Source organism: Muscardinus avellanarius (genome assembly GCF_963383645.1).
Source record: "Muscardinus avellanarius genome assembly, chromosome: 7".
In the NCBI taxonomy this organism is placed as follows: Eukaryota; Metazoa; Chordata; class Mammalia; order Rodentia; family Gliridae; genus Muscardinus; species Muscardinus avellanarius.
In genome coordinates, this window is record NC_137793.1 from 29,765,319 (window position 1) to 29,772,366 (window position 7,048).

Sequence of the window (7,048 nt, forward strand, 5' to 3'; positions counted from 1 at the left end):
CTAGGCTTCATCTAATTTTGGAATTTGAAGGGTCTTTGCTTTCACTGAAAAGTGCTGTTGACCACATAAGTTTAACTTTTCCCCATGTATTAGCAAAACTAGGTATGTAACTTGCTTTTTATTATTAAATCCTGTGCTCAATGAATTGCATATGAATACACCTGACATCCATAAAATAAAGATGTTCTTACATCTTCCTGAAAGGGGAGATTTGAAAAACAGAAAAGATAAGTGGAAGTGGTTTACTCCCCCCCTTCCAAGCAGCCCTAATCTATAGACTTTAGTTTTCTCCATTTGTGTCTCCCAATCATCAAATTTTGTATTTCTAGGTGGCTTAATTTTTGTGTTAAAGAAAATGTGAATTTACATTAACTAGCCCCCAGGAATTTTCTGTCTTTAAAAGCTCTCACAAGAGTGCGTTACTTACCTCGACTCTTAGCTTGTCGGGGACGGTAACCTGAACGGACCCGGTTTCTGTTCCTGTCGCCTCCACATTCTAACTTGTATCCACTATGCATGAGTGCATCTCCATCCACGTTGGCCAGGCTGGTGTCCAGATCGGCAACGCCTGCTGGGAGCTCTACTGCCTGGAACATGGCATCCAGCCTGATGGCCAGATGCCAAGCGACAAGACGATTGGGGGAGGAGATGACTCCTTCAACACCTTCTTCAGTGAGATGGGCGCGGGCAAGCACGTGCCCAGGGCAGTGTTTGTAGACCTGGAACCCACAGTCATTGATGAAGTTCGCACTGGTACCTATCGCCAACTCTTCCACCCTGAGCAACTTATCACAGGCAAAGAAGATGCTGCCAATAACTATGCCCGGGGCCACTACACCATTGGCAAGGAGATCATTGACCTCGTCTTGGACCGAATTCGCAAACTGGCTGACCAGTGCACGGGTCTTCAGGGCTTCCTGGTTTTCCACAGCTTTGGCGGGGGAACCGGTTCTGGGTTCACCTCCCTGTTGATGGAACGCCTCTCTGTTGATTATGGCAAGAAATCCAAGCTGGAGTTCTCCATCTACCCAGCCCCCCAGGTTTCCACAGCTGTGGTGGAGCCCTACAACTCCATCCTCACCACCCACACCATCCTGGAGCACTCTGATTGTGCCTTCATGGTAGATAATGAGGCCATCTATGATATCTGTCGCAGAAACCTCGACATTGAGCGCCCAACCTACACTAACCTGAACTGCCTTATTAGCCAGATTGTGTCCTCCATCACTGCTTCCCTCAGATTTGATGGAGTCCTGAATGTTGATCTGACAGAATTCCAGACCAACCTGGTGCCCTATCCCCGCATCCACTTCCCTCTGGCCACATATGCCCCTGTCATCTCTGCTGAGAAAGCCTACCATGAACAGCTTTCTGTAGCAGAGATCACCAATGCCTGCTTTGAGCCAGCCAACCAGATGGTGAAATGTGACCTGCGCCACGGTAAATACATGGCTTGCTGCCTGTTGTACCGTGGTGATGTGGTTCCCAAAGATGTTAATGCTGCCATTGCCACCATCAAGACCAAGCGCAGCATCCAGTTTGTGGATTGGTGCCCCACTGGCTTCAAGGTTGGCATTAACTACCAGCCTCCCACTGTGGTACCCAGTGGCGACCTGGCCAAGGTGCAGCGAGCTGTGCATGCTGAGCAACACCACAGCCATTGCTGAGGCCTGGGCTCGCCTGGACCACAAGTTTGACCTGATGTATGCCAAGCATGCCTTTGTTCACTGGTACGTGGGTGAGGGGATGGAGGAAGGAGAGTTTTCTGAGGCCCGTGAGGACATGGCTGCCCTAGAGAAAGATTATGAGGAGGTTGGTGTGGATTCTGTGGAAGGAGAGGGTGAGGAGGAAGGAGAGGAGTACTAGTTGTTAACAGTGCTGGATCCTGTCATTTCCAGAGTTCAGCTTCCAAGTTAGCTGACAGTGTTGTCATCTTCACTCAATTATGACCATGTGTGTAAGATTTCTCCATCATGTCTCAAAGTAAAGGCTTTAAGGGAAGAGTTAAAAAAAAAAAAAAGCTCTCACAAGTTGGGCATGGTGGCACACACCTGTAATCTCAGTACTTGGGAGACTGAGACAGGAGTATTCAAGGTTTGAGGACTGTCTCGGGCATATAGCAAGACTCTCAGCAACCTAGTGAGACCCTGTTTCAAAATAAAATATAGAAAGGGATGGTGGAATAGCTTGGAGGCGGAACACCCCTTGGTTCATCCCCAGTACCACACCCTCAAATTCAGCGCTTTTGTCTGAGAGAAGCCACTATTCCAACTCAAGTCCTTGTCACTCTCTTCTAGAGCCCTATACCATCTTCCCCTCTCCCACTCCAGTTCTGTTTCTCTTTCCTCTTTTGGCTGCCAGAGTAGTCCTACTTAAGCAAAGTCTGATGATAACTTCACTCTCATGTGTAAGCCTCAGGGTTGCCCATTATCTCAGGATGAAATGCCCCCAGCATGGCTCCACCTCTGACCAGGGGACAGCAGAGTATCTTCCACTTTGTTCCCAAACTCACTCTGGTATTCTTGCTCATGGCAGTTGCCGTGTTGGGTCATACCCTCTGACATAACAGGCCAAAGTCAGACTATAAGCTCAGAGGAAAAGTTTTTTAGACTTTAGGGGGCTTTAACCTACATAGTTTCTAAAAGCTTCACATATATAACGCTTAAAAGCTCTTAACACTAGCTTTTGGGGGACTTCTGGGAAGATGGCGACAGAGAAAAGTGGGGCTTATGAGCCCCACTAACAAACAATCTCTATTACCACAAATTCAGCGCCTTTCATAGCCAGAAAACACCATCAGCAGAGAAACAAAATATGTAAATACAAGGGACAGAGAAAAAGAGGGCTGAAAAAATGAGACACCAGAAAGAAACCAAACAGCAGAGCTGCGGTGCGGAGCAGCGTGGGCGCCATCTTCCCTTGCAGCACCAGGCCCCAGAGAGGAGGGGGACTCAGAACGGAACTCAGAGCCAGAGAGGAGATACGCCAGCCTCATGGCTGAGGACGCAACAGCAGCGCCATAGTGCCAGACAGCACAGACCAACGCCCTCAACAGCCCACCAGGCTCCAGAGAGGAGCGGAGGACAGCGAGCTGAGGTGAATGGCTGCAGATCAGCCAGGCAGAATTCGGCAGATTTTTTGGTGCAGGGAGCGACTAAAGCTCCCAGGGGCTGGGCTCAGCACACCCTGCAGGGACTCAGAGCTGAGCTCAAAAACAGAGAAGAAATACGCCAGCCTCACGGCCGAGGGCGTAGCAGTGGTATCATATTGCCACCAGCGGCAGCAGCAGTGAATTCACTGAGTCCACTGCAGCTCCATCAGCGCACTCAACAACAGTGAGTCAAATTGCGGCCACTAGAGGAGAAATCCCAGTACTGCACTCCCAGGGACTTGACCCAGTGGAGGAGTGGCAGTGGCAGAGATATCACACCATAGTAACAACTCCCTGCAGGAGAACACCCAACCTGACACCCCCCCCATGGTCTAAAGCAGCCTCGATTGACTCCCTGGGCCTGAAACTTTGGAATACAACCCAGTAAAGGAGTTGTGGTGACTGAGATACCACAGACTCGAGATCCAGAGCACATTAAGTGAAATCATAGTGACCCAGGGAAGAACCCAGAGAAGGCACAAACTTCCGAAATCATGGGAAAGAGGAATAACAATGGAGCAATGAATGCCCACAACCCCACAACATCAAAACCCAATAAAACAGAAATTCAGAGATTTCTAGAAGATCAAATCAGGAAAATAACTGTAGAAATAATAGAGGTATTTCAAAAAGAATTCAGAGAGAGCCAAAAAGAGATAAAGGATGCAATTAATGAAGTAAAGGCCTCAATTCAAAGTACAAACAACAGATTAGACCACATGGAGAATAGAATCTCGCTCTTAGAAGATGATCAATCCAAAAATGAACGCATAGTTTCTAATCTAGAAAAAAATATCTGACAGCAGGAATCTGATATTGAAGAAATATGAGTCCATTTTAAAAGAGATAACCTAAGAATAATTGGAATAGAGGAGGGAAAAGTTGAAACCAAAGGGATCAACAATCTCTTCAAGGAAGTAATAGCAGAAAATTTTCCAAACATAGAGCAAGAGGTTGATATACAGGTCCAGGAAACTTATAGAACTCCCTTTAGACAGGATCAGAGAAGAGGATCCCCACGCCACATAATTGTCAAAATGACCAATGTGGAAGCCAAGCAGAGAATCTTAAAGGCTACAAAAACAAAGGACCAAGTGACATTCAGAGGCAAGCCAATTAGAAACACTCCAGACTTCCCAAACCAAGTCATGAGAGCCAGAAGAGCTTGGAGTAACATATTCCAAACTCTGAAAGAAAACAACTTCCAGCCAAAAATTTCCTACCCAGCAAAACTTTCTATCAAATTAGATGGAGAAATAAGAAGCTTCCATGACAAGCAGAAACTGAAGGAATTTATGTCTTCAAAACAAGCGCTAGAGAAAATACTCAGAGATTAACTACAAAGAAGAAATAGGTAACACACACCAGAACCAGAGAAACAAGATTTTCCATCCAACAGACAACTAAGATTAGTTATCTTTGGAGATTCATTATTTATGTTAGTCTTTTACCTATTTCTAAATCGTATTGTTTGCTTTTATTGTTGCTAATTTTTACAATTTCTAGTTGGAATATTAATATACATTCAGATATAGCAGTTGGAAATATTTTATCCCATTCTATCAGTAACTTTTAACTCTGTTTACATTGACTTTGGATATATAATTTTTTTTTAGTTTTAGGGAGTTTGTTTACTCTTCTGTTGCCTGTACCATTGAAATCATATCCAAGAAATCACTGCCAATTTCAATGTTGTGAGGTTTTATGACCCAGATTTTCTTCTAAAAGTTTATAGTATTAAGATTTATATTTAGGTCTTTTATCTATTTTGAGTTAATATTTGTATATGGTGTTAGGTAAGGGTCCAATTTTATTCTTTTTCATGTAATTATTCTTTTTCAACCATATTTAGTTAAAAGATTATTATTTCCTCCACCAAATGTTCTTGGAAACCTTGTCAAAAATAACTTGACAATATATGGAAGAATTTATCTCTAGGCTTGTATTTAACTCCAATGGTTTATATATCTGCCTTTAGAATAGTACTACACTGTTTCAATTATTGTAGCTTTATATGGTTTGAAATCAGAAAATATACATCTTCTAGCTTTGTTCTTTTTCAAGATCATTTTGGGTATCTAGAGTCCATATTTCATATTAGGATAGATTTTTTTCTGAAAAATAAATAAATAAATGTATGATAGTTGCACCTAAAAAATAAAAAGAAAAAAATATTCTCTGGTAAGAAAGCAAAAAGAAATATTGAAATGTTATCTTTAAGTCATCAAAAGCTTGGTATCAGACAAATGAAACTGTTCTGTGAGATTATCTTTGTTAATTTTGGATAAATTGCTATAATACTAGGTGTCAACCACTAAGCCAAGCATGGGAAGGAGGGATGGGGAGGGAACGGGGTGGGGATCGGGTAGGGTGTGTGTGCATGTATGTCTACAAAAGTTTTTTTTTAATCCCATTTTGATGTATGCATACAGTGCACCAATTTAAAAAAGAAGAAAAAAAAAGAAAAGAAAGAAAAAAAACCACTAGCTTTTGTGTATAGTGTGAGGTAGAAACAAAACTTTCTTGTCTTTCTGATGAATAACTAGTTGTCCCAATGGCATTTAACCAACAAATAGTCATAAGATAGTCATTGTCAGTTTTTGAGTTTTTTTTTTTTTTTTTCGGGTCTGGGGATGGAACCCAGGGGCATTCGACCTCCGAGCTACATCCCCTGCCCCATTTTTTATTCTTTATTTTGAAACTGGGTCTTACTGAGTTGCAGAGGGCCTCACTAAGTAGCTGAGGCTGTCCATGAACTGCGATACTCCGGTCTCAGCCTCCCGAATGCTGGGATTACAAGCGTGTGTCACCACGCCCGGATAGTTTTCGGAATTTTATAGCTAAAAGAGCTCTTAAAATTGTCTCTTGGGGAGGAAGCCTGCAGAGATCTTCAAAATTTTATTCCACCCATTTTGCTGTACAGAATGAATTTTTTTTTAACCTAGATCATGACTTGAAGAACATGAGTCAAAAAGAAAAGCAAAAAAGATAGATTCAGCATACTAAATTCATCAACAAGTCCTACAAGCAAAATGAAAAAATGTGCTACTGGAAGTATATAATTGTCATAATCTGACAAAAGGTATATATAGAAAATTCAAAGAAGAAATTAAGACAAGTAAAATACAAATCAGTAAAACTCTCTGTGTGTGTGTGTGTGTGTGTGTGTGTGTGTGTGTGTGTGTGTGAAAGAGAAAGAGAGAGAAAGTAAGTAATCCAGAAACATGGGCAAAGATTTTGAGACATTCATTTGCAGGAGATGAAACCAAATAGAGTTGTTTGTTGTTTTTGCAGTGCTAGGGATTAAACCCAGGGACATTCTGCCTCTGAGCTACACTCCTAAATATATATTTTTTTCAGGTCTGGGGATGAAACCCAGGGGCATTCGAGCTCTGAGCTACATCCCCTACCCTATTTTTTATTCTTTATTTTGAAACCGGGTCTCACTGAGTTGCGGGGGCCTCACTAAGTAGCTGAGGCTGTCTGCAAACCGCGATCCTCCTGTCTCAGCCTCCCAAATGCGGGGATTACAAGCGTGCGCCACCATGCCTGGTTTAGATCTATTTTATTTTGGAAAAATGACCTTGTTAAGTTGCTGAGGGCCTCACTAAGTTGCTGATGCTGGCCTCATACCTGTGATCCTCTTGTCTCAGCCTCCCAAGTGCTCGGATTACAGTTGTTTGCCACCATACCTGGTTGAGAGCTATTTTTAAAAATGATATTTTTTCTAGTAATCAGGATATGTACATCAAAAACACAATGGAAACGTACTGTACACATAAGAGAGTTGATAAGGTACATCTCCTTTTGTACCACAGTGATTACAAATTCCCATATGATGAAATACAGCATCACACCTGTCAGAACACCAAGATAAGAGGGGAGTGTGGATACCAA

General features: G+C 42.7%; 1 pseudogene across 1 annotated transcript; it reads left to right on the forward strand.

Annotated features, from left to right (window-relative positions):
* The first annotated feature begins 512 nt into the window (after nt 1-512).
* Nucleotides 513-1,866, forward strand: LOC308265472 (tubulin alpha-1B chain-like; annotated as a pseudogene). Its single transcript has one exon. The product of its transcript is annotated as a tubulin alpha-1B chain-like (transcript).
* The last annotated feature ends 5,182 nt before the right edge of the window (nt 1,867-7,048 follow it).